The sequence below is a fragment of the Coregonus clupeaformis genome, unplaced genomic scaffold (assembly GCF_020615455.1).
Source record: "Coregonus clupeaformis isolate EN_2021a unplaced genomic scaffold, ASM2061545v1 scaf1949, whole genome shotgun sequence".
Classification (NCBI taxonomy): domain Eukaryota; kingdom Metazoa; phylum Chordata; class Actinopteri; order Salmoniformes; family Salmonidae; genus Coregonus; species Coregonus clupeaformis.
The window spans coordinates 82,718-88,601 of NW_025535403.1; positions in this window are offsets into that span (position 1 = coordinate 82,718).

The following is a 5,884-nucleotide window of genomic DNA, read 5'->3' on the forward strand; positions in this document are numbered from 1 at the left end:
AGGAATCATGTCAGTTCTATTCCGGGCATTTCTATCTGCAACTTTCCAAAACGTTTTTGTACTTAACATCCCCAGGCGAAACCCACGGAAAGCCTCACAAATGAAAATGTGTGGTGGTAAAATGTTTTTTATGACGTTATTCACTCACTCAGTTTGACACAAAACCTTTCCCAAACGTGATTATACCTTGACGGATTTGTTATCTAACATGTTATGACGTTCTTTCGATATTCGAGAGTTTAAACGTGCTATTACATACCTGTAGTAATAATGAGAAATGGACAGCAGCGTACTGGCGTTTTCTTTATTATGAAGAATGTTGCGCGTCAACCCGGAACTTCCTGTCCCCCACTACCACAGTAAAACAGCGACATCTATTGGATTGATGGACTAACTACTGCTAAAACATGTAGAATATAAAAGTGAGATTGATTAGCTAGACAAATAAACCTTGGTTTTAAAAATAAAATAAAGGGGTGTCTGATTTAGTGTCTAAGTTTTTCTAACCATTACATATGCATTGTAGATGATCTCTGTGGAGGGCAAGAAGATCATCAAGAACCTCAGCCACCCAAGCCACGGCCTGTTCACCTTGCTACCATCTAGCAGGCGGAGACAGTACAGGTCCATCAAAGCTGGGACCGAGAGAATGAAACCACTTCTATCTCCAGGCCATAAGACTGTTAAACTGTCATCACTGATTTGATTCAGAGAATATTGGTGACTAGCAAATTGGCTTGTCCCAATGTGTAGAGGTGTCGTGACATGTATTGAGTAGATAAATACAGATATAAATTAATTTGAATGTCATGAATTTTAAAAGCATTATATTTACTGTAAAGATAATCCCCAACAACTACAATGATTCAGTAGATCAATAAAGCTACAGTACTCTAGCATGTCTCACAGCTGCTTATGCTGACAAAACATGTTAGTGAATAGGTCAGATTTAGCTTTGTGATGCTCATTTAAACTTGCTGTCTTGTTCAGCTTCAGAAAAACTAAATATTTCACTTAAAATATGTTTTTTTGTCATTCGTAACACAAAAGAGAAGAGCTTGACCAGTCCAAATTCATGTACAATCTTTATTTTTCATTGACAGATAAATTAAGCAGGCATCAATTAAGTTATCCAAACATGTTCATAATTAATGACTAAAATAACTAATCTAGTTTTAAAATACAATGTAATAAACAAAAAGAATCCACCCAAACTAATGGTGAAAACTGATCATCACACCATCTCTATCTGATTCTTGTTCTGTCTACTTGCTCATCCTCTCACATTGAGAAACAATAGGATTCTTGAGAATTGTTGTAAATGAGAACTTGTTCTCAACTGGCTTACCTGGTTAAATAAAGGTGAAAGAAATTTGAAAAAAAATAATTCAGTGATGGAATTGATTTAATCTTAGCTTGTCAGAGAACAGATGAGGATTCTCACATTTATGTATATGTCGGTGTCTTTTTAAGTTGAACTGTTGAGAGAAAATCTTCCCACAGTCAGAACAGGAGTAAGGCTTCTCTCCTGTGTTGAGTGATGGAAACTGTCAGATCCCTTGATATTTTGCAGCTCTTCCCACAGTCAGAGCAGGGATACAGATTATCTCCTGAGTGTATTTTTAGGTGTATTTTTAACTTTGATAGAATTGGGAAAATCTCCTCACAATGTGGGCAGTGGTGAGACCTCTTAGCTCTGTGATCTTCCTGCTGTTACTCTCTGGATGTATAGAATGTCTTAACAAGGTCTCCTGTGTGAACATCAGAAGAACCAGTCAGTTGGTGTGATATACATCAATAACATTTATTTTATAAAGCCCTTTCTACATCAGCAGTTGTCACAGAATGCTTTACAGATACCCTAACCTAATGTATCAGGCGTAAAATAAACGCCTAAACGAGGTCCACAGAAACCAGAAGCTTCCGGTTTTCAGGCTTTGCCTTCCTCTCTGCCTTTTCGCAGAAACACGGATGCTTCCGGTGTTTGTTGACTCTGCTGAGGGTGCAGGTACCGAGACTAAAACCCCAAAGAGGAAGTAATGTGGAAGCACCGTGGCTAGGAAAAACTCCCTAGAAGGAAGGAACCTAGGAAGAAACCTAGAGAGGAACCAGGCTATGAGTAGTGGCCAGTCCTCTTCTGGCTGTACTGGGTGACAAATGACTTCATATACAGTGCCTTCGGAAAATCTACGCAAAATACCTCATAATGACAAAGCAAATACAGGTTTTTAGAATTGTTTGCTAATTTCTAAATAAAAACTGAAGTATCACATTACATAAGTATTCCGACTTTTACTCAGTGTAACAAGGTTGCTTCTATCCCTCTCCTCGCCCCTACCTGGGCTTGAACCAGGGACCCTCTGCACACAGAAAACAATCACCCTCGAAGCACCGTTACCCATCGCTCCACAAAAGCTGCGGCCCTTGCAGAGCAAGAGAAACAACTACTTCAAGGTCTCAGAGCGAGTGATGTCACCGTATGAAACGCTACTAGTGCGCACCGCTAACTAGCTAGCCATTTCACACCGGTTACGTCAGTACTTTGTTGAAGCACCTTTGGCAGCGATTACTGCATCGAGTCTTCTTGGGTATGACGCTGACAAGCTTGGCACACCTGTATTTGGGGAGTTTCTCCCATTATTCTCTGCAGATCCTCTCAAGCTCTTTCAGGTTGGATGGGGAGCGTTGCTGCACAGCTATTTTCAGGTCTCTCCAAGATGTTCGATCGGTTTCAAGTCCGGGCTCTGGCTGGGCCACTCAAGGACATTACGAGACTTGTCCCAAAGCCACTCCTGCGTTGTTTTGGCTGGGTGCTTAGGGTCGTTGTCATGTTGGAAGGTGAACCTTCGCCCCAGTCTGAGGTCCTGAGTGCTCTGGAGCAGGTTTTCTTCAAGGATTTTTCTGTACTTTGCACTGTTCATCTTTCCCTCGATCCTGACAAGTCTCCCAGTCCCTGCCGCTGAAAAACATCCCCACAGCATGATGCTGCCACCACCATGCTTCACTGTTGGGATGCTGCCAGATTTCCTCCAGACGTGACCCTTGGCATTCAGGCCAAAGAGTTCAATCTTAGTTTCATCAGACTAGAGAATCCTGTATCTCATGGTCTGAGAGTCTTTAGGTGCCTTTTGGCAAACTCCAAGCGGGCTGTCATGTGCCTTTTACTGAGGAGTGGCTTCTGTCTGGCCAATCTACCATAAAGGCCTGATTGGTGGAGTGCTGCAGAGATGGTTGTCCTTCTGGAATGTTCTCCCATCTCCACAGAGGAACTCTAGAGCTCTGTCAGACTGACCATCAGGTTCTTGGTCACCTCCCTGACCAAGGCCCTTCTCCCCCGATTGCTCAGTTTGGCCCGGGCGGCCAGCTCTAGCAAGAGTCTTGGTGGTTCCAAACTTCTTCCATTTAAGAATGATGGAGGCCACTGTTTTGTTGGGGATCTTCAATGCTGCAGACATTTTTTTGGTACCCCTTGCCCAGATCTGTGCCTCGATACAATCCTGTCTCTGAGCTCTACGGACAATTCCTTCGACCTCATGACTTGGTTTTTGCTCTGACATGCACTGTCAACTGTGGGACCTTATATAGACAGGTGTGTGCCTTTCCAAATCATGTCCAATCAATTGAATTTACCACATGTGGACTCCAATCAAGTTGTAGAAACATCTCAGGGATGATCAATGGAAACAGGATGCACCAGAGCTCAATTTCGAGTCTCATAGCAAAGAGTCTGAATACTTATGTAAATAAGGTATTTCTGTTTATTTATTTTCTTTCCTTCTTTTTTCTAATAACCTGTTTTCACTTTGTCATTATGGGGTATTGTGTGTAGATTGCTGAGGAAAACATTTTATTTAATCAATTTTAGAATACGGCTGTAACGTAACAAAATGTGGAAAAAGTCAAGAGCTCTGAATACTTTCCAAAGGCACTGTATATCTGGGATATGGTACCCCTGGTTGGGAACCACTGGTCTGTAGAATGGTGAGTAGCCTAGACAGCTCATTTAGAAAAACGGGATTGTGTTACTCCCCTTTTTAACGTTACAAATAACAATGGAAATCAACAACTCTGTCTCTGTTGTCATATGTTTCTTTCCTGTAAGCTTTTTACCATCCTGGAGTCTGACACCTTAAGGATATCTGTGGTAGAGAAGAACGTATGACAATTTAGACACTATGTTACCCTATAGTAGTTACCATCATCAAGCCTATAGCTAACTAAACTCAGAAAAAAAAGGAAACGTCCCTTTTTCAGGACCCGGTCTTTCAAAGATAATTAGTAAAAATCCAAATAACATCACAGATCTTCATTGTAAAGAGTTTAAACACTGTTTCCCATACTTTTTCAATTAACCATAAACAATTAATGAACATGCACTTGTGGAACGGTTGTTAAGACACTAACAGCTTACAGACGGTAGGCAATTAAGGTCACAGTTATGAAAACTTAGGACACTAAAGAGGCGTTTCTACTGACTCTGAAAAACACCAAAAGAAAGATGCCCAGGGTCCCTGCTCATCTGTGTGAACGTGCCTTAGGCATGCTGCAAGGAGGCATGAGGACTGCAGATGTGGCCAGAGCAATAAATTGCAATGTCCGTACTGTGAGATGCCTAAGACAGCGCTACAGGGAGACAGGACAGACAGCTGATCGTCCTCGCAGTGGCAGACAACGTGTAACAACACCTGCACAGGATCGATACATCCGAACATCACACCTGCGGGACAGGTACAGGATGGCAACAACAACTTCCAGAGTTACACCAGGAACGCACAATCCCTCCATCAGTGCTCAGACTGTCAGCAATAGGCTTAGAGAGGCTGGACTGAGGGCTTGTAGGCCTGTTGTAAGGCTGGTCCTCACCAGACATCACCGGCAACAACGTCGCCTATGGGCACAAACCCACCGTCGCTGGACCAGACAGGACTGGCAAAAAGTGCTATTCACTGACGAGACGCAGTTTTGTCTCCAGGGGTGATGGTCGGATTCACGTTTATCGTCGAAGGAATGAGCGTTACACCGAGGGCTGTACTCTGGAGCGGGATCGATTTGGAGGTGGAGGGTCCGTCATGGTCTGGGGCGGTGTGTCACAGCATCATCGGACTGAGCTTGTTGTCATTGCAGGCAATCTCAACGCTGTGCGTTACAGGGAAGACATCCTCCTCCCCCATGTGGTACCCTTCCTGCAGGCTCATCCTGACATGACGCTCCAGCATGACAATGCCAGCAGCCATACTGCTCGTTCTGTGCATGATTTCCTGCAAGACAGGAATGTCAGTGTTCTGCCATGGCCAGCGAAGAGCCCAGATCTCAATCCCATTGAGCACGTCTGGGACCTGTTGGATCAAAGGCTAGGGCCATTCCCCCCAGAAATGTCTGGGAACTTGCAGGTGCTTTGGTGGAAGAGTGGGGTAACATCTCACAGCAAGAACCGGCAAAACTGGTGCAGTCCATGAGGAGATGCACTGCATGCAGCTGGTGGCCACACCAGATACTGACTGTTACTTTTGATTTTGACCCCCCCTTTGTTCAGGGACACATTATTCAATTTCTGTTAGTCACGTCTGTGGAACTTGTTCAGTTTATGTCTCAGTTGTTGAATCTTGTTATGTTAATACAAATATTTACACATGTTAAGTTTGCTGAAAATAAACGCAGTTAACAGTGAGAGGACGTTTCTTTTTTTGCTGAGTTTTTAGTTATTTTGTTATCCAGCTAGCTATAAAAGTGCATGATAACACGAAATATTTGTATAACTAACCCAAGATAGACCACACCCTGTTGTTTCCAATGGGGGACTTTTATTATGAAGGCGAACCGAATTCCACTGTTGTGGATATTTGTTATTGTGGCTAGCTTCACACAAAGGTGAGCCCCTCTAGCT